The following is a 23,566-nucleotide window of genomic DNA, read 5'->3' as shown; positions in this document are numbered from 1 at the left end:
TCAGGCCCTTAATGCAAGCACTAAGTAAGTCAACTACCTTTTCTGACTCCTAACCTTTATCCCCTTTCTCAAGGCTCGATCGAAGGACGCCTTTAAAGCGATAGAAATTTTATTACAATAGCATTATATATATTGGCCTAGACCTTCACTTTCTTTCTTCCCGTAACCTAAGCCAATCTTCCTTCTTTGGAATCAAAGCTATTTTGTTGTTGTCCTTTGACAGTCGAGAGGACTTCATGGAATTTCTCTTGCGGATACTCTGTATCCATTCGAGTCCTTATGAACTTAGCCTTGCCAGAAAGGCCTGCCTCCACCCCTCCTCCATTTTTTGGATTTGCCCCTGATGAGCTTTTCATCTCATCATAGAACGTCTTAGCCCTGGAAGAGAAGCTCGGAGTTGGTGCCTACATAACTGCTTTCTTACTTACAGAGAGCACTCACTGAGTTACTTACGATCTCAAATCTCTCTCGAAAACAGAGTATGTTGACTTCATTCTCATCTCATCCTTTATGATCTCTGGGCCTTCTCACTATGAGATATTCCCAGTACAGAAGCATATTCATGCAGAATACATACTGCCCACTTTTTTAGAGGATAGAAGGTTCTTTTTTTTTTTCAAAAGTGGAGGAGCATGCATGATACAGAGACTCTTCTATGCGAATGTTCTTGCTTTCAAAAGACGAGTAAGGGACGGGGAGTTTCGGGAACAACCGGATTTGAAAGTTCACCCTTACCCTATAGTAGACTTTCTTTTCCCTATCTAAGCTATATCAACATAGCCAACTAGAAAAAACGAATCCGCTTGTCAATTCTTGGTGTAAGAATTTTTCACTGATCAGGTGTTCTCAGTCTCATCCGTGTAAGAATTAGGAATTCTTCTTCCAACTCGTCCCAGAATGGGCGTTATGGCAAAGAACAAGAAGAAAAGAAAAGAAGGAATTTGTCCAATAGTAACAAAGGGTGCTTCCACAGGTTGACATCCGATCCAACCTAGTAGTAAGCAATCCGCCAAAAGCAACCAAAAGAGTCCTTGGTAAATCGGGCGAAAACTTGAACTACGTACATACATACTTTTAAAAAAAGGTAAAGCCAAGAGACATATAAAAACGGGTGCTATTGCGGCTACACCTCCCGATTTGTCAGGTATACTACGAAGAATGGCATAGATGGGTAAGAAATACCATTCCGGCACAATATGAGGCGGGGTGGGCATCGGATTAGCAGGTATATAATTGTCGGGATGCCCCAAAACATTAGGAGCATAAAAAATCCAAAAGGAAAAAAAGATAGCAAAAGCTACCCAACCTACTAGATCCTTTACATAAAAATAAGGGTAAAGGGCAATTTTATCCATCTCTGAATGTACACCTAATATATATATATATATATATATATATATATATATATATATATATATATATATATATATATATATATATATATATATATATATATATATATATATATATATTATATAAATATATAATTAAAATATATATATATATAGTATGTGTGTACGGGGACAAGATCACATGATAATACTCCTTATATGAGAAATGGGAATGAATCTCAACCACACGATTGGATTAGAGTTACAACACTTGTTCATTAGAGTTATACCCCCCAAAAAAAATTTGAGCCCAATTTTCTTTTTCTAGTATTCTTTTTATGGAGTTAGGTCACTTTTTTCTAGGGGAAAACTCTTGTGAGAACACATTTGTTATATGAGAACACTTTTTTATGTGAGAATAGATTTAGATTTAGAACATATGCAAACACGTTTAGAACAACATACTTAACCCTTTTTTTTAGGATATATAATATATATAATATATATATATATATATATATATTATATATATATATAATATAATATAATATTATATATATATATATATATATATACACTTAACTTTTTAGAACATATGCAACACTTTTTAATAACAACATTTTTTTTAGGGAACATACTTAAATTTTTTTAAGGAAACAAACTTAAATTGTTAGAACATTTGCAACACTTTTTAGAACAACATATTTATTTTTGAGGATACATATATACTTAAGTTTTTTCTTTGAGGAAGTATATACTTAAAATATTAGAGCATATGTTTATAACATATTTTTCTCCTATGTTAATTTTGTGATTATTTCGTTGATAATAAAAAAAGATGTTTTATGTGGTTATTCTTATGCTCTAAATATAGTAAAACATATGTTTTAGATAGTTATTCTAATGTTCTCAATTGTTCTTCTAGCTAGTGTTCTAAATAATCCTTGTTCTGTTCTAAATAGTTCTTATTATGTTCCAAATAGTTTTACTGTGTTCTAAATAGTTCTAGTTGTGTTATATATAGTTTTTATCATGTTCTAAATAGTCGCACTAGAATTTTGATGTTCTTAATTTATTTACTTATGAAAAAATTAAATATGAATAGTATTGTATCCTTTAATTCTGCATTTTTGGAATTAAAAACAAAAAAAAATCAACTGAAAAGTACGAAAAACACACCGAAATTTCTCAAGATTATTTGAAAATTACTTGCTTTCTTCTTTGGAACATGTTAAAATAATTAAGAACATACTTGAAATTTTATGGGACACACTTAAAATATTTTAGAAGGTACTTGATGTAATTTAGGACATAAGCTTGAAAACTTAAAACATATATATATCTATATTTGTATATGTATTGATTAGGTTTTTACGCAAAAAGATGTATTCATGTTCTAAAAGTCATATCATATGTTTTATAAGTTATTGTTCTAAAAATCATAGCATATGTTTTAAAAAGTGTTGAATATATTCTAAAGACAAAAAATTAAGTATGTTCTAAAATGTATTGCATATGCTCTAAAAAGGGTTGGCGTATATATGTTCTAAACATAAATCTGTTCTTACATATGATATATATTCTCACATAAAGATCCATCCTCATCGGATCCTGACCCTATATATATAATAATATATAATATATTATATATATATATATATATATATATTGATGATTGATTTTTTCTCTCTCCTAGGAAATCGCTGGCGAAAAATTGGTGATGATTGCTAGAGAACGAGAAGAGAGAGAAGTGAAAGTGTTTTGGCGTTTTGGGGAAGATCGAGTATGAGAGAAATTTTAGGAAATCTTGCAACTTAATTTTGTGTATATAATCTCAACCATTAAAGGCACCATGATCTAACAACTAAGATTTATTCTCATTTCTCATGTAAAACATCATTCTCACTATATCTACTATCATTTTTTGCATGCTATGCATTAGGGATGGCAATAGGCAGGGTCTGGGTAGGATAAGGCTAGACCCACACTCATACCCTAATTTTTGGATATAGACCCATACCCATAGTATGCATGCATGTTATATTAACTTTTTTTCACAATTAGTTATGCATCATTGTTACAAAAAATTTGACTTGAAAAGACATTTATAATTATATTTAATTTTTCTAATATGTTTTTCTTAAACCAATATTTCGTTGATTTTTTTAGTTATTTGTTCATCATTATTCAAATATAGTACTGAGAAAAGGAGATATAAAGCAGAAGAAAGCTTGAGTTTAATTAAAATGGAAGAGTTTGATTAATATAATAGAAATTACCAAATAATACTCCCTCCGTTTCCTAAAGATCTTCCCTCTTTCCGTTTAAGGGTGTTTCCAAAAGATCTTCCCTCTTTTGCTTTATTCCTTATTTGGCAAAACAAATTTTCCTATTTACCCTCTCATGTCACTATCATATGGTCCACCATTACATTATTAATTCAATTTTACTCCCTTTCTCTCTCCTACTTTAACCCTTTTTTATTATTTGTTTATTTATCTTAACCCCTTTCTCTCTCCTACTTTACTCACACCATGCCCCACACAACTTGATTTTCCTTGGTATCTGTAGGAACAGTAAGTGGGAAGATCTTTAGGAAACGGAGGGAGTAATCAATATTTAAATTTTAAAATATTATAAATATAATTGTTAATATGATATTCAAATTTTTATTTTTTTTCTTCTGATTATGTCAATCAAGTTATATTGTCAGTTTAATTTTTAATTAGATTTTTCACACATATGTAAAAAGAGTAAATCATTCTCCTTAATTTAATATTTTATTGAAATTTTAAATTCAATTTCATTGTTAACTTGTTTAAAAATATATCGCAAGTAGGAATAAGAAAAATTATATTTAATATATAAGACAACTTAAATTCATTAATGGCGCATTAAATTTTTTGTAAAGAGGGTATTCCCTCTGTTTCAAAATATAAGGCATTCACGCTTTACGAAAATTTGCTTTGACTATAAATATCTTTCAAATACGATAGATAAAAATTATAAAAATTATACCGTTGGATTCGTCTTGAAAAATACTATAATAATATTTTTTTTAAAACTTTTCTATCAACATAAATTGAGAGTAATTAACGGTCAAAGTTCGACCTCGAACATCGTGCGTGTCTTATATTGTGAAACGGAGGGATTACCATTTTACTTTTTTTTACTTATATAATAGAAATATTATTGTATACTGTTATAAAGGAGTAGGTTTGGTGGATTAATTAAATGAATCCAGATTGTGGAACTTATCATTCATTGAAGTCTTATTTTTCTGGCCCATATTAGTCGCACATGGGACGGGGACGATGATATTCCATCATCACCACCTCCGTCTTGAAGTCCCGCGTTAACAGGTTTATGTAAAATGTAACATGATCTAATATTAGAAAAGAATTAGAAACAATTAACCTTCAGTCTTCAGATATGGACCCAATCTTTGTATCGTATCTACATTAATACATTATTATATAGTATTAAGTTCATTACATCCTTTTTTTGTTTCTTTTCCACCTTCAGGCACGAAATTATCTTCGTCATTACTTATTAGCAAAAATAAACCGAAAAAAGAATGTCAAAGCTGAAATCGAGCAGTCCATTTTCAATATTCATTATATTTTGCTAATTTACTGGTCCACCGTATTATTTCTCAATCCACTAGTCCAGTAGTCCTTTCAACACATTGAATATGGACCACTTGATGATCAAGAAGTGGATGACTAACTTAAAAATTGGTATTATGACATGGAAAGTCGTTGCATGTGAGTGAAAATCCCAAGATCATGATCGGTACGAACGTAATCTTAAGCCATAATAGTCATCATCTTCACATTCCAAAATCCAAATGATATGCAGATTATTGGCTTTTTCATTTAACCACAAACAAGTCTGTCAAAAAATTCCTTTATTTATTACCACCTTTCTAAAATATACTCACTCTGTTCCATAATTTATTTCTCATTTTTTTTTTACACGATCTACCAGATGGATCTTTGACCTTTGATATCTTCAATACCTTATTAATGAAAAATATAAAAAATTGATATTATGAAACTAACGAATCTAACAAGGTCCCACATAAATATGTTTTCTTGTATATATTAATGAAAATATTTGACCTACCTAATATGAAATATGCACTATATTATGGGACGGAGGGAGTATTATATTTCCTCCGTCTTATAATATATTACTCACTTCTCATTTTTATTCACAGGAATTAAGGAGTAGTATATTTTCAAAAATATATATACAATGAAATGCTTTATATTGTACTTTTATCTTCAAACTAGTTCTTTACTTTTTTTCCTTTAAAAAAATAAAAAGTAATAATAAATGTTCCTTGAAATGACAAGATACGTTATATGATACTTATTTTGTGTCAAATTATGCACATCATAGTAGGATTTTGACAAATTAAATAGAAAGTTAAATTTTAGATTATTGTCCGTTCCTTTTTTATTCCCTCGAGTTTCGACAAAATTTAATTTGTCAATATGCATCACTTCTAAGCATAAAGAGGGAGGAAAGAAAGGGTGGATTTATGAAATTCTGACTATTTGGCTAGACTTTTAATGATAAATTGTGTAATATGATAAAACGGTTATGTAAAGCGTTTCTGACTAAAAATATATAAAAAGCTATTTTTTATATAATATAAATTAACAAAATTTCATTTTTAAATGTAGGAATAAGATTTTTGTTTATGATTAGACATGTAACATGTTCAACTAGTTGGGTTTAATAGTTATAATTTTGGTTTATAATTCCTTTATGAAGTACTAATTGAGACTAATCTAAGACCCCACATGACTATATTTTTTTCTTAAAAAATGAGAAAATTAAAAAGATTTTCTCTAAGTATAAATACATAGTGTCAAGATTATAATTAAGTGAAAAATATAAAAAAACACATAGGGAGCACTTACTAAACTTTGATCCTATTATGATGAAGGAATTATAATATTTTACTCACTCACAACCCACACACTCTCTCTCACATATTTCTATATTCCTTAAGATATACTAAAGCCACACTCTTTCAAAACTTCGAAACATTTTTGATGTGAATCTAATATTATATTCTTACATAATACAATATCTTGCATGACCTTTATATTTAAGGAAATTCTCAATGGTGATTTCAAACTTTTTGAGTTTCTCATCGATGATCCTGAGTTTTTTTTATTCCCACTGGTAACCATGAATTATTATTCTCAAATATGACCTTGTAGAGAAAAAAAACCTTTAGTTTCGTTAACTTTTCATTAGAATAAATGTCTTGATTTATGTGCTTCAAAATTGTCTAGGTTTGCATGTCGAAAATATTGATCGGTTACAGTTTTGGGGCTCATTTTAGCCCTTAAGGGTCAAATTTAATGTCTAAATTAGCTTTACAGCCTAAAAATTAGTCATCTAAAGAATTGAGTTCAATTTTGGCCTTTAAGGATCAAATTTGACGTCAAAATTGACCCAAAATGACCGGAAACACTTTGGTTTGTGTGACAAAATATTAGTTCTAATGGAAAATCAATGGAATTAATGGTTTTTTTTTCCTTTTAAGGTCACATTTGTAACTAAAACAATGATTGAAGTTTACCAATGGGAATAAAAATTTTTGAGGGTCACTGATGGAAAAGTCAAAAAGTTGTTACCCTTGGGAATTTTCCTATTATTTATAATAAGTGAATTGAAAATTGAAAATCGTGGAATGCGAGGAGAAAGTTAAGCAGTCTTTTCTGTGTTCCCTCGTTTTCGTAAACTACATTCTAGTGCGTTTGATGCAACGCGGATCTGAGCAGTTTTCGTTCTTTTGAAGAGTTCTTCTTATCTTGGATGAAAGATTATCTTTTTGAATTCAAAATCAACTATCATTAAGAATAATGATTTGATATTCATAATATCCTTTAGAAAATAATTTCCATGAATAATTAATAAGCATATTTATTGAAAATACAAGTAATTATCAAGAATAATTAATTAGGATTTATGAAAATGAGTTTATGAAAAGCCCAATTTTCATAAATAATCAATTGTATTTTCAAACTCATCCGACGCAAATCACTTGGGTCACATATATACACGCATGTTAAGGGCCATAATTTAGACCAAATTTGCATCGCACCTTATTCAACGTGGGACGCAGATACCAAGGCCACGAGGCCAACTTCCCTTTTTATTTCAAAAACCCTAATCCTTGTGCCCCGATACAGTTCAATTTCCTCATCGCACGCTATCACTCATCTCCTCTCTTTCTCTTAGTTCAATTTCCTCATCGCACGCTGTCACTCATCTCCTCTCTTTCTCTCTCTCTCCCTCCCCCTCCCTCACTCAACCTAATACAATTCATCATTTCGCTGAACCTTACCTACTATATCTCAGCCATTTCTCTTCAAACCCTACCATCTCTCTGGTTTCTCTTCAAATCAAACCCAAAACACATCAATTCAACCATCTGCTTCTTCACTTCGAACAAATCGAATTTTCTCAATTCAAGTTCTCAAGTTCGCATCAACTAAACTTTGTTTTCCGGCGAGCGAATCTTCAGCGCGACCTTCAGTGAACGAAAGTGCAAACGAATCTTCAACACCAACGACACCGACAACACCAACAACGAATGGCGATTTTCCATCGATTTTTTTCTCCCAACGAGTGCTTCGAATTCCTCGCTGCTAACATGGTATTTTATTTTTGAGTTTTTTCCCAAATTGAAGGGCGATTTTCTCGCTACTGTTTTCTCAAATTCAAGAACGAAAATTCAAGAAGAACGAGATTTGAAGAAGAATGAGAACGAAGTTCGATTTGATTTCGGCGATTTAGGTTTTTTTAATATATTTAGTGCAATTTCATTCTTGTATATTAGATCTGATTTTGTTTTTTTAGGTTCATTTTTTTAATTTTGTTTTTTGTGTTAGATCTGAATATTTAAGTTTTAATTTCGTTTTTGAAATTTTTAATTTTGTTATTCTTCTAGTATTCAGACTTTGTATTTCTCGCATATGGAAGTGAAGCGAATTTAGAATTTAATTTCTTTTTTGGTTTTAGATCTGAGTATTTCTCTTTGCATTTTTATGTCAGTTAAATTTTTAATTTCGTTTTTAGTGAAGTGAATTTAGGATTTAATTTTGTTTTTGTCATTCTTGTACTTCTCGCAGTGAAGTGTATTTCACTACAAGAGAAAGCTGCAATTACGACCAAGAATTACGACCACACGCGTTTCTGGTCGTAAATAATGAGCATTTACAACCAGATATGCTAATTGGTCGTAAATAGGATAAATTGTCTACGACGAGATGAATTCTGGTCGTAAACGCTTATATTCTACAACCAGATTCATTTCTCGTCGTAAATAATGAGCATTTTACGACCAGATCTAGTAAGTTGGTCGTAAATACTAGGGCCCAAATACCGCGTGAAATATTTCACTCAAAATTTGAGTAACCGCGTTCACACTCTTCCTTCCTCATTTTTATTCCTTCATTTCATTCATTTCCCTAATATCATTCTTCAATTTCCAGATTCATCTTCTCTCTCTTCTAATTCCTCTTCTCTCTTCAAATTCGTCTTCTCTCTCTTCACCCTAGTTCTTCATTTGTTTCCATAATTTTTAATTTGTTTGGGTGAATTATTTTTTCCCCAAATCAATTTAGGGTTTCCACTTTCGATTGTCTCCAAAATTCAAACCCACAAGATCGAATCTCAAGTTTTTAAACCCAAAATTCGATTTTTTGGTTTGAATCTCAAAGATTCAAACCCAAAAATGGATGTTTGTGTTTGTATGTCAAACTTTCAGAGCAGAAATGGAATAATCGCAAACTTTCATTTGAAGATTTGGATGCTCACACAAGATCTGTTCGAATTTTTGTATTTTCTGAAAATTTGTGGGTACTTTGCAAAGATCTGGAATTTGGGGATTTATGGTTTCGAAAATTAGTGGGTAATTTTTTTTGTTTAATTTTCTTCGACGTTTCTGGGTTTGTATTCGAATTTCAAGTGTTTTATGTGCTTGAATTATGTGGGATTGAGGTTTGTAATTTTGGGGGTTTCGAGTTGAATTTAATGGGGTTTGGGGATCTCAAATTTTTCTGGGTTGATTTTTCGTTTTTTTGCTTTGTTTTTCGTTTAATTTTGTTGGATTATTTTCGGCAATTTGGTGGTGTGATTATGCGAATTTCTGGGCTTGAATTATGAATGTGTTTATGCGAATTTCTGGGCTTGAATTGTATGAAATTTGGTGTAATTTTTTTCATTTTGTTTAGTTTTCCAGATTTGTTTCTAATTTTTTTTAATCAGGTCTGAAGGAGTGCGCGTAGCGAGGGAGCTGTAGCGTAGCCTGAGGGAGAATCACTGCCCTCAATCAGACCTGAAGGGCGCGGCTGAGCGATGGTGTTGGCGGTGGGAAATTTGGGTTTATTTTTAGATTTTTTTTTGATGAACACTTAATTTAGTTAATTTAAGTTTTTTTTTTGTATAAATTGTAGTTTTTATATTTTATTTTTTCTTTTGATTTCTTGTACCAAAATTCATCAAAATCATTAATAAAAGTATATTATTAAATTAATGTTGTTTATTATTTTTTTTATGACAATGTTGTTTAGTTGCTTAACATTAAATTGTAACTACTTGAAATTAGCAACTATGTTTAGTTGCTAATTTCTTTTTTTTTTTAATTTATTTTAGTGTCATTTGCGACCAGATTTCTGGTCGTAGATGACAACTAATTGCGACGAGATCTAAACCTGGTCGCAAAAGAATAATTACGACAAGAAAGTGAAACTGGTTGTAAAGTTATTTACGACCAAGCCTTTTACGACCACTGACGACCACACGCGTTTCTGGTCGTAAAAGGCTTTTTACGACCAGATTTGAGCCTTTTGCGACCAGAAATCTGGTCGTAATTGACAGTTTTTCTTGTAGTGTTTCTCGCATACGTGAATGTATTTTTTTCAACAAAGTTAACTCATCTGCGTCGCATGCAAGACCATGTGCGACGCAAATCAATGTGTCTTGTTGAGCTGTTGTCTCCATCTGCATCGCATGTTGGTCAATATGTAATGTAGGTGAAAGACAATTTGCATCGCATGGTAGGCGGGGTCCGACGCAGATAGCTTATTAACTGCGTCGCGCTGTTGTCCGACACAGGTCCTGTATTTTGATCTGCATTAAGGCATGTGGCGTCGGACCCATGTTCGACGCAAATAGGCGCCTCGCATCCAACGCAAATTGTCTATTCAGTACTAGTAAAAGTTGAAAGGTTTTAAGTTTTGAGGTTTATGGATGAAAGTTCGATTGGTGAAAAGGTACGGATTGTAACTTCTTTTTATTTGACGATCAAGGTAGATTTATGGTTTTTATGGTATTTTATGGATTGGAGGATTTACATGAGGGGTTGAACATGTGTGCAAGCCCTCTAGCTTAACTTTTTGCCTTTGACTTTTTCGTTTTGCTTTGTGCATTTTCTTTCTCTTTTGTTTTTCATGTTTTTTCGCACTTTGAATTTTTTTCTTACTTAATTTTTTTTCTGGTGTTAAGTTTTTTTTGTATTGAAGCTTGCACAATTTTCTTTTGTGGTTTAGGGTATTGGAAGGTTTGAAGGCTTTTCTGTAGAGCTTTGATTTGAAGGGATTTTTTTGGTATGAGGATAGTGAAAATAATGGCTTAAGATATTTTTTTTTTTTGTTGCATGGAGATGGCTTATGGATGATTGGGTATGGAAGTTGATGGCTTTTTGGAAATGATGGAGTGAGGGAAAGAACTCATAATCAAAGGTATGTCCATTTTTTTTTATTTTATATATCAATAATGGTTATTTTATTAATTTAAATTTTTTCATTGAATTAGAAGCATAAAAGATGATTGAAGGCCATTGAAAATCAAAATAAAATGCAATTATTTTATTAATTAGAATCAAATAAAACAGAAGGCTAATAAATATAAAAATCCTAAATGACATAAACTTGAAAAGGAAGGATATAAAAGAGCTAGGGGAGGGACTCTCTAACTCAATCTAGAAAACAATAGATGTATAACTCATCCCCCTTTACACTATAGAGACAAAGCCAAGGGGTTGTTGTTGATGTTCGGTTTCGCCACTAGCGGAATTGGCAGTCTGGCATATTCAACCATGTCCTATAGGGAGTGCTTCAAAGTCCAACACTGTGATGTTAGAGGCCCATGTCCTTTGGTGGTACTTGCAATAGGAGTTAAGATTCCATTTCCTAAACCTATTTCTAGGAGCATACTCTGGAGTAGGGCCAAGAGGCTGGAGTGCTCCTTTTGCATTAAACCTAGTGAAGGCTTCTTCTACGGACATGCCTGAAGGAGTGAAGGTTCTTTGGGGCCTTTGATAACCCCTCTTTTCAGTGCTTAAGGCATTGATCTCGTTGCTCTTAGATCCAGATTTGTTGTTGTTACTCTTCTTGAAAAAGTTGTTATTATTGTAACCCTTAACTTTATAGGCTTGCACCTCTTCCTTAATTAGTAGACCAACCTTGTAGAGCTTTGTGAAAGACTCTATACGTTGGAATTCGATATGATATGTGTTTGGTCTGCAAGTTACAGATCATCAGTCGAACTTAGTCCTCTTCAGATGGCGTATTAGTCATTTGAGCAGCCATTTCCCTCCATCTATTAGTGAAGGTGAGGAAGTATTCGTTGGAGTTTTGTTTAGTTAACTCCAACACACGAAGACCAACCGCAAGTTGAGTGGTGTATCTGTATTGCTTGTGGAACTCTTCCTTGATATAGTCTCAGTCATTCAGCTTCGTTTTGTTCATGATCTAAACCACTTAAATGGATGTGCATCCAAGGTCAAGGGAAAAATTAAGCAAACAAGTCCTCTGCTTATGCCTTTAAGAGTCACAGATATGGAGAAGACTCTCACATAATCATCTAGGTCTTCGACCCCCTTGAATTTTAGGAGTCACCTAATGCTACCTTTTTAGGGAGTTTTGCCTTCAGTTCTAGGTCAATGATTTCATGGTCGTGAGCCTGACTCTCGACATCAAGAATTGGTTGGATCCATTACGCGAGTCTTTCAAACCTTAACTCAATCTTGGAAGGAAGTGGTGGTGGTGGTGGTGGTGAAGTCTCTTCCCATTCTTCTTCCTCAGTATGTCATCTTTTCCCTTAGTATTTTGAGTTCCTTGTATTGTTCCTCAATACGAGAGTTCATCACTTAAAGTTGAGCCATGATGGCACTGAGTTGTTCATTAGTATCTCCTATTTTGGATGACGATTCAGAGGTTTTCACTAGTTTATAAATGTGGTGGTTTGTTGGACGAGTCTGGGAGTGGGTTGACCTTGTATCCTCTCTCCTGAGCAATCCCAAGCTATAACCTCACAACTTAAACTGAACAGAAAGCAAATGGACATTGCTCGTAATTTTTTAGAAATGGTTCGAAATGAGAAATTGAAATGAGAAATGGGAGCGGGATATAGAAATGAAAAATGATTTTAAGATGGAAGATTTGAAATGGATATGGGTTTTTGAATAGATCAGGTTTGATCATTATGAAGACGTGGGCCTAACTATATGCAAATACAGACATGGACAGGACTGGACTACGCAAGTAGATTGAACTCAATGACTGGCCTTTACAACGATAAGGGATACTAGCTTCACTAGACTTAAGGGGTTTCCTTTATAGACTTAGGGATGATTGGCTTAGCCAGACTCAATGATCTGGGTTTTTATGGACTTAGAGATAGCTTTGCTAAACTCGAGGATTAAGGCATTTTGGGCTTAAGGTGGACTAGCATCACTAGACTAGAGGAATTGGGTTGTTATGAATTTAAAGTAGGAGTAGCTTCGCTAAAATCAAAGGTTTGGGCCATTATGGACTTAAGGTGAACTAGCTTTGCTAGACTAGAGGATTTAGGTTGTTAAGGATTTAACTAGGAGTAGCTTCACTAAACTCTGAGGGTACCATTAATGTCTTAAGGATGATTAATTTGCTAGTGTACCGTTATGGTCATGAGGGTAAGTAGCTTCACTAAACTCAAAGGTTGTTGTTATGGTATTAAGGATGACTAGCTTCATTAGGGTGTCGTTATCGAACCGGGCTACTTGAATAGTAGAAAGAAAAAATGTCACAAACCCAACTCCTCGATCATTGGGATAACAGATTTCTCATAGCAACCCCAAGGTTTCAGACCCAGGAGTCAACTTTTTCGATGGTATAAAGGATGAGTAGCTTTGCTAAACTCACGGGTTGTCATTATGGTCTTAAATATGACTAGCTTTGCAGGGCAATGGTATTAAGGGTGAGTAACTTCAATAGGGTGACATTATGGTCTTAAGGATGATAGCCTCACTAAACTCAAAGGTTGTCACTACAATCTTAAGGATCACTAGCTTCTACAGAGTGTCGTTTTGGTCTTAAGAGTGAGTAGCTTCGCTAAACTCAAAGGTTGTCATTATGGTATTAAGGATGAGTAGCTTCGCTAGGGTGTCTTTATGGTCTTAAGGATGAGTAGCTTCACTAGACTCAAAGGTGACTACAATTTGAACATACGTTTAGATTAAGCGGGCTATACAATAAGGATTGAGATATTTTAGAGTTTGGACTTCTTCCTATATGGATTTGGACTTGGTTCTGTATTGGTTTGGAATTAGGCTTAAACAGGGCTCGACATAGGATTTGGATTAGGCCTCTATGGGCTTAGGCTTTAGACTTGTCCCTATATAAGTTTGGAACTATACTTGACTAGGGCTTACATATTCAAACTAGACCTATGATTTGAATTGGGCCTTTATGAACTTAAGTATGGAATTAGACTTGACTAGGGCTAGACCTGTTGGCGGGGTGGTTTTTTATTTTTGACAATCTATTTGTCTTTTTTGATGTTTCTAGCCTACTTCGAGGGAAAGCAAGGGAAAGCATGTTGGGCATAGCAAAAAAAGCAATCGATAATGTCATATAGGCAAGAAAAAGTATGCAGTTCCAACATAAAGTCAACATCTATGTTTGATACTATCGTTAGCCTTTGGTTAAGGCTTATGAGGGTCCATGACTAGGAGATTGATCCTACACTTTTGCTTAAAAAAATGGCCACCTGTAGCACGCACTCTAGTCTCTCATTATGAACAAGACAACAATGCCATGGTTGGGTAGGTTTGCTTATGACTCCATAATTGATAATTAAACCATAGATTCACTTCGGGGTGAGGGTACGAATAGGATACGGAATCAAATTAGTCCATTTATGGATTCTACTCAATAAGATTCATGTCAAGTATTATGCAATTAAACAATCACACAATATGTTAATGCAATCTAAAATTACTCTATATCGGTTCATTAAACATACAAAAGACTAATTTTTAGAGACAAGTCATTTAAGCAATCAAAGTACAGACAACCTAATATCATTGTCCATATTATCTGAATTTAGCATTGAAAATTTTATTTAGTTGTTTGATTAACATAAATAAGCATGTATGGTGATGAAAGCCTTAAAGCACTGATCATGCATAACAAAAATAATAATGTACTCCTCCGTCCCTGAATACTCTTGACACTTATCGAGGTATGTAGTTATATATGTTAAATTGTTGTTTAGTTATCAATTGTTATTTTATTGAAAAGGTGGATGTGATAGGAGCTAGTAGGTAGTAGGAGTAGTATTCTTTTATTTGGTGGAGGGAGAGGTTAATGGTTAGAGTTAGTAGTTAGTAGATGTGATATGATTTTATTTGGAGGAGAGATTGTGTTGGACAGTGGTTAAAACATAGAAAGTTTAAAATAATAGTGGGTCATATTCAAGTGTAAAGAGTATTATAGGACGGATGAAAAATGAAAATATAGAAAAGTATTATAGGACGGATGGAAAAGAAATATAAACTTAGAAATTTAGAGAAGAATGTACAGAAGAGTGTTAGGTTATTGTTATTAAAATTAAAATTATATTGGAATTGACCCTCATGAAGTATACCTTGTCGTCTGGGTCTTATGTAACAATTAATAGAAGGAGCAATCTTAAAGCATTAAACGGATTGAATATAAATCCATGGAGTTTGAATGTAAGTTTGAAGTGTATGTGAAATTATATCGTAAAGTATATTCAAGTAGTGTGAAAAAGTCGGCGAAGCAAAGGTATTTATTGGAGAAAGAAAGTCGAAAACAAGGTTGAAATTGAAGAACAAAGCTTGCGTCCGACGCAAGGCTCATGTGTCCCACTCATGGCCCATGCGCTTGACGCATAAGGCTTACGTTTCGCGCAATAGCCTAAAGTCAACGCATGATTCTGTGCATTTCCTCATTTTCGTAAATTGCTTCTGTGTTGCGTCAACACATCATGGCTTGACGCAATGCAGACTTGAGAGGTTTTCATTCGTTTGAAGATTCCTTCATATCTTTGATGAAATATTATCTTTTTGAATCCGAAATCAACTATCTTTAGGAATAAAATTTGATTTTCATAATATCCTTTAGAAAATACTCCCCTTTTTTATCATTCTCACTTAGAATCTTGAAACTATTCATACGTAAATAAATTTTTCTCAATTTATTTTAATTTATAAGAAAAAAATACAGTCATGTGAGGGTCTTGTTTGATTTGTCTCAACTAGTACTAGTTTAATATTCAATCATCATAATTTTTACTAATATATAATGAAATATATTTAAGTTCAAAAACGTGCATTGGAAGAGGTGCAAAGGAAGTGAGAAGGATAAAAAAACAGAGGGAGTAGTTATTAAGAATATACATTAAAAATACAGTTAATCATCAAGAGGTAATTAATTGAGATTGAAAATACAATTAGTTATAATGAATAATTAATGAGCTTTTACAAAATGGGCTCATAATTATTTTAAACAAATAAATAGACTTTGGTTTCTTAAAATGATTGTGGGTTAAGCTTTTCAGATTACTTTTCCTTTTGTTCGGACCAATTAGGACGACAATATGTTTCATCATCGAGTATTAAATGGGGAGACATGATTTTGTGTCTGCACTAATATCGTCCTTTGTTCCTTTTTAATCTACCCGATTTTAATTTTACGCATGCCAACACAGAATTTAGACCATTAAAGTCTTCAATTATTAATAAATTAATTATGGAAATTGGAATCACGGAAAATTAATATTTATCTATGAAGATGAATCTACAAATATCTCACATGGCTACGTTTTATATCATGTAGGATCACCAATAAAAATGTTTAAAGTAGAGTACGTCAATAGTGTAAAAGTATAAAGTATGTTTATCATAAAAGAATAAAATGAAGTGCAAAAGGAAAAAAATCACGTACAATTGTATTAGATAAAAAAAAGTATGGGCGTTTCTACACGGTACCCCTATAGAATCGGATTTTCTACGATGCACCCTCTTTTTGCGAGTTCCACATGGTAAAACCCCCCCCCCCCCTCCAAGTGCAATTTGTAACCACATGTTACCTTTAATCCTAATTAGTAACCAACAGAAGTTAGTTTTCTCTGTATCTCCCCTCCTCCACCATGACCAACCCCCTCAAACCAGCACCGTACCACAACCTCCTTACACTCCCAAACTTGAAAACTCATCCCCACCCACCAAAAACCCACCAACACCCTCTAACCACCACCACCACATCCTCACATCTATCCCAGCCTTGAAAACCCAGCCCCAGCCACCCGAAAGCCCATTCCACCTCTCTAAGATCCCTTTCTCCCTGCCTAACAACCCTCGAAAAACCCCAACACCCTAAAATATCCAACCCAACTCTCCGACAACCCTCTCTCCTAGCCCAACAACCCTTGAAAATCACCCATCATCATCGAAAAACTCCACCACCCTAAAACCCAACCTTGACGACTCTCAAAAACCCTAGCACCACATGAAAACTTAACAAAGGAGGAGAATAAGGAGGTGATTGTGGTGATTGTTGTAATTTATCTGGGTTTTGGAGGTGGCTGTTGTGATTTAGGGATGGTAGTTGTGACTGTTTAGGGATGGTGGTTGTGGTTTCGTGGTTTAGCGTGGTTTCTTGGTGTTTTAAGGGGTGATATGGGTGGTTTTGTGGTTTGTGGATTGTTGTTGTGGTGGTTTTGGGTTTTGGAGGTGGTTGTCATGGCAGTTTAATGGCTTTACAAAAATAAATCTAACAAAACCCTTTAACGTCTAGATAACGGCAAATGCATCATGTGGATACTACTTGAACCTGTAGGGTACCATGTGGAATTTTTAAAAAAAAGGGGGTACATCGTAGAAAATCAGCTCCTCAAAGGCATCGTGTAGAAACATCCATAAAGTATTGATACCTAAATTTTAGATGCTTATATGCAAAACAGAAGAGTAGTGATCCCTACACCAAGTGAAGTTACTTAAACTACCCCCATATACTCATGCTTTTGACATTTAGGGAATGTCTGGTTTAACGAATAACATATTCTTGAAAATTTATATTCTCAATTTTCTTTGTTTGGTTTGTAACCGATGGAGAATACCTTTTCAAATGGAGGAAAAATGTTTTCCCGTTGATGGAAAACATTTTCCTTTCCACAAGAAAGGAGACCACATATTACCTATTTTTCATCTACATGTCATCCATTCCCGTAATCATTTACATATATTATTTCTTTTCTCATTAGCTGCTATTCATGCAATGAACCAAACAAAAGAGACTTTATCAGTTTCAGTTATTATCTCCCTTGAAAAATGTCTTTTAAAGAAAATCACTTTTCTATTGAACATGTTTTTCGGATAATATTAAGAAGATCCCTAGATATATAACCATTCTCATTTTTTGACAATATCAAGTCTTCATTATATTTACTAAGATATTAAAAATATCTTCATGATCAGAAGTGTGTAGTGAATTAATTCCCTGGAAAAGCAGAAAAATCTAAGCAAAGAGATGGTGTATCTATACAAATATATTTAAAGGCATTTCAATCAAAAAAATGGTGCCACATGTCACTCTCCATTGTATGTGCCATGTGACACTCTTTTAATGCTTCTAATCACTTACATATATTATTTCTTTCCTTATTAACTGAACTTCTATTCGTCGCCGTAAAATTACTTAAAATCACCCAAATAAAGTTGCAATTACATTTATTAACCTTTTATTTCTTTTTCCTAACCCACCTCCACTACCATCCACCTTCTCCCACCACCACCAACCAGCAGCCCCCACCCTCCCCCCACCCCACCAGCAGCCCCGACCACCAGCAGCCCCGACCACCACCCACTCGTAAAAAATCGAAAAAGAATTTAGGGACATGGGCGAACGTCCGGCTTGGACGTTCTACCCATGGCCCGAACATCTAGCCTGGACGTTCAGGGCATAGGTGGAACGTCCAGGCTAGACGTTCGGGCCATGGGTGGAACGTCCAAGCCAGACGTTCGCCCATGTCCCAAAAAAAAATTCGATTGCAGGGAGGCAGGGTGGGGAATTATCTGGATTAATTTCATTTGTAGCAGATGTAGATTATTGTCATCAAGAAAATTATTGCAGATATAGATTAAGGAGGGAGGGTGGGTGGGAGGGACGTTCTATTTGAACTCCGTCCTTATGAGGAGATGGGTATGCATTGCAAGATTGATAATTTCAACCTCAAAAATCTTGACTTTCTTTTTGTTAATCTTCCGTATGAATTTTGTTTTTCATCTCCCATGTTTTTGTTTGTTTCTTCCTCCTACTTACCTCAAAAAATGCCGGCGGGTGGTGGTCACATGCACCTTTCCAATGGAGAAAGTTGGTCACATCAAGAAAATTATATGGCAGGTGGTGGTGGGAGTGGTGGTTTCGCGAATGGGAGGTGGCGGTTGTGGGAATGGAGGTGGTGGTTGTGAAAAAAAAAAGGGGAAAAAGGAAGGGTAAAATTGGAAATATTTAGTGGGATCGGGGTGATTTTAAGTAAGTTTAGGGTGATGTTTAACAATCCCCATTATTAACTATTTATGCAAGGAACCAAATAAAAGAAAACTAATTTACAGTTGCAATCTTCCTTGGAAAATGTTTTTTAAGGAAAATCATTTTTCATTGAAAATGTTTTCCGACCAACCAAAAAGATCCCTAGTTATAACACTATTTTGATTTTGACAATATCAAGTCTTCATTATATTATTAAAATGTTGAAAATATTCATGATCAGAAGTATGTAGTGAATTAACTCGTTGGAAAAAAAAGAAAAATCTAAACAAAGAGATGTTGTATCTATACATATATACTAAAAGGTGTTCCAATCAAATGAACGATGGCACATGTCACTTTCTAGTACATGTGTCACGTGGCACTGTTCTCAATTTCTAATACACATGTATATGGTATCATTTTAAAATATTAACAACTTTGTAGCTATTAGAAATCGGATACATGACCATTGATATAAAATGTGACAGTGTAACTATCAATTTATTGCAATTTCAATGTTTAATGTTTTAAAGTTAAACATAATACAGTGTTATAATTATATGTAAATATAAAATCATACTCAAACTTTTTTATTTCTAACACTTTTATTTACATATTTTTCTTTTTGGTCTGTTTTAATCTACACATTTTTTAGTAACATTTCACATCTACTTTTTCCTCTTTTTCTGCCCATATCATCTACTTTTTAATATTTAATCTACTTTTTAGTTTTTTTCTCTCACTTTTCAATTTATCTCTCCACCTTTCCGGTTTCCCTCTTATATTTTTATACTTTCTTTTTTATTATTCTCCAAAGTGGAGTGAATAAATTAGAAAGGAAAAGGAGTATAAGCTATAAGATTTTATGATTTAATTATTTAGTTGCTGGGAGTTATTGAGAACGTTCAAGCCTTTGGCATTTCCCATCTGCAGTGATCATTGGATCAATTAAAGAGTCAAATCTAGTGAAGACATCTTTCATTTGAAGAGCAAGTACTAAAAAGGAGGAGAATTCTACTTCATAATTAAATAAAGTTCAGAATACTTATTTGTTAGAATCTATGATTAGCTTCGCATTCATGAACAAGGATTCACATGTAAAGTGTAATTTGGAAAACTGAAAGTAAAGCACTTGCTGGGCCCAAATTAATTATGTTGTGATTGGTGATTGAGAATAATCATAAGATCAGGGGTATCTAATAGAACATGCTTATCATTGCTACCGAGTGTCAAATCATGTTAACCAACTATTTTATCGTGCTCACATTAAACCTCATCATATGAACTCATGCCCCTTTATGAATTCACTTGTCGTTTTCTTAAGCTTCTTATTTGGCTAAAAAATACACTTGGCAAAGCTACAAGCTAAACTAGATTATTATAGCACCACCAACTATAAAACTAGTTATTTAGTCCGTTTAATGTACGAGTTATAAAACCTTGGCTATGCATATGTTACATTATATTATTGTGTGTATAAATTTATATTTTTTATATATCGAGAAATCTATTTAGAGTCCGTTTGGTTTACTATTTTTAGGTTTCAAGAAATGGAATCAATTATTGATTCCCTTTTTTTTATGTTTGGTTCAACCCTTCACCAATCCATTCCATTACTTGGTGGTAATGAACTCCCTCAATTTGTTACCTTCTCCTCCCCCTCAAGTAACAAAATCCATTAGTTGGTGGTAATGGTTACTATTCCATTTCAATTACATGGCTTGAACCAAACACCCAATAAATATAACCATTTTTATTACCATTTCCCTTCTTTATTTGTTTCTATTCCCTTTCCATTCAATATCTTGAACCAAATGACCCCTTACAGTAATTCTAAAGCTTACAATTACTACATATTTTGAAATTATCTTAAAACTCATAATCTAGTGAAATTTGTCACCCACCATACCTCAAAATAAATGTATATACTTTAATTCCTCCGTGCAAAACACAATATGTAGTTTAATAGTGTTTTGTGTTTTTTTGATTTTATCATTATACATATCTTTTGATATATATATAGAGAGGCAAGATCACATGAGAATGCTACTTACATAAGAAATAAGAACGAATCTCAACCACACAATTGGATTAGAGTTACAACACTTGTTTATTATAGTTATACGCCCCTAAAAAACTTTGAGCCCAAAAAAGAATGTTTTTGAATTTTGTTTTTTCTAATATTCTTTTTTTGGAGTTACATCACTTTTTCATTATAGTTACATCACTTATTCATAAGAGTTACAACGCGTAAAATTCATTCTGATTTCTCATGTAAGTATGAACTCTCATATGAACTCACTTTTATATGTATATATATATAAATGTGTGTGTGTGTGTATACACACACACAAACACATGAGTAAAGTTAGGATACACTTCTCTCAAGGGATACTTCTAACGAATCAAGAAGGACAATTTTTGTAAAGAGGGTTCTGTAGAAACATCCACGTCAACTGAGGCAGTAGAAGTTGTGACTTTCTTTGGATAGAAGGTCTGCTACTAGATTAGCTTCCAGAAAAATATGGTTGATATTGTACAATCTAAACTAACGCAGCAGTTGCCGAATATTATCGATGAGGGTTTGTATGGTTCAAGGGGAAGGATAATGTAATCCCCCACATTTTTAAAGGATTTTCATAAATATATTAAGTTATTTATGTAATTATATTTAAATCCAAATGAGTTTGGAAAATGATTTGACTTTTAAAAAGGGTTGACTATTTTAAAAGTCAACTAAAAATATTTTTTTTTTAGCTTAATAAAGTTTGTAATATTTTAATTAAGCGTGTTTTAAATAAGATTTAATTATTAAAAGACATTTGAAAAGAAAATTAATGGAATCGAAAGCCCAAAAAGTAATAAAAAGGGAAAGGATGATTTGATGACTAAAGTCCTAATAAGCCCATCTTGTTAGTCATCAAAGTTTTAATTATTGAAATTCCTTTTCCTAAGCCCAATAGGATTAGCCTATTTAAATATCCTAAAAACCCAAATATTTTGCCCTACACTTTATTTTCTCTCTCCTCCTTGCACGTGATTCCGAGTTTCTCTCTCTCCTCGACATTTTCTCTCTCCTCTTCCTCTTGAGCGTGAGTTTCATTTTTCTCTCAAAAATCGTTTCTTCTTCGCTAAGTAACGTTTCTTGTTGAACAAGAAACGTCACAAAATTTCTTGAAGCCAAAACTGCTGCCCCGCACTCCTTGCTGCTGTCACAGCCGCGGCGCTCTCTTCCTCCTCTTATTTTGGTTGTTTTTCTTTACTTCTCCTTTAAGATTCCATTAAAGTTCTAATTTTTATTGTTATTTTATTATTATTTGCATGATTAGATTTGAGTTATTATTTTTTTATGAAGAATATTATTTCGGATCATATGTATAAAAGAAAAAATTTCAGATTTATTATTTTTAGTTTTAATCATGAAAGATGTGATTTTAGGGTTTTAAATCACTAGAAATCGTATATTTAAAGTATGAATATGAATTTTGATTGGAATACGATTTTTATATGCATTTAAAATATTTTCAGAAGGTTTAGAAAATTTTATAGATGCTGGAAATTCAGAAAGTTAATATTTTAAGGTTTTTAATGGTTTTTAATCACTAGAATAGTTGATCTATACTAGGGATTAAAAATAATGAGAGTTTAAATTATAAAAACGATTTTTAAAGAAGTTTAAAAGGGTTTGGGACGTTTTAAAGTTGCTGTATTTTTTTTAGTTCAAGTATTTACTTGATTATTTATTGTTCTAGGCGGAGAATTACATGTAGGGGACTTTTAGAGCATAAAAGTGGCCTACCGTTGTGTTTATACAAGGTACGTACATAGTCTACGTGCTATATGGTTTAGAAACATGCCTTAGGGATGTTTTTATTTTGTAGTATCATGTATAGGACCTTGTTGTTCATGTATATGATTTACTATAATTCTTTACATGTTACTTGCCTGTGTGCTACATGTAAACTGAGAATATGTATGAGTATGACTTGTTTGTATGGAAGTTTGATGCAAGCAATAAGTTCAGTTTGGTATTAATTCGTAAGTGGATTAATTTAAGTAAGTTGGAATCATGTGTTACATAGATTCTTGGAGATTATTTATTTATCTTATAAGAACCGTGGATCTTATTTGGTAAGTATGGATTATACCTATGTAAAGGTACGGATTTCTGTTGGCTGGGTTCAACAAAGGATAAAAAGGAAAAAAAAGGAGTCTTGATTGATAAGTTGTGAACACTTGTTAATCTAAAGATAAAAAGAATTTTGTTATGATTATGTGATGTGAATTGTGTGTTATTTGGTTGTTGTGGTGTCAACACAAGTATTAAAATGAATGCAACGTAAAGTGAAACGAGAATAAGTTATAGACTTTAGACTGTGCACGTCT

The sequence above is a fragment of the Beta vulgaris genome, chromosome 6 (assembly GCF_026745355.1).
Source record: "Beta vulgaris subsp. vulgaris cultivar EL10 chromosome 6, EL10.2, whole genome shotgun sequence".
NCBI classification, from domain to species: domain Eukaryota; kingdom Viridiplantae; phylum Streptophyta; class Magnoliopsida; order Caryophyllales; family Amaranthaceae; genus Beta; species Beta vulgaris.
The sequence above is the reverse complement of the archived record's forward strand: the minus strand, read 5'-3'. Positions refer to the sequence as shown.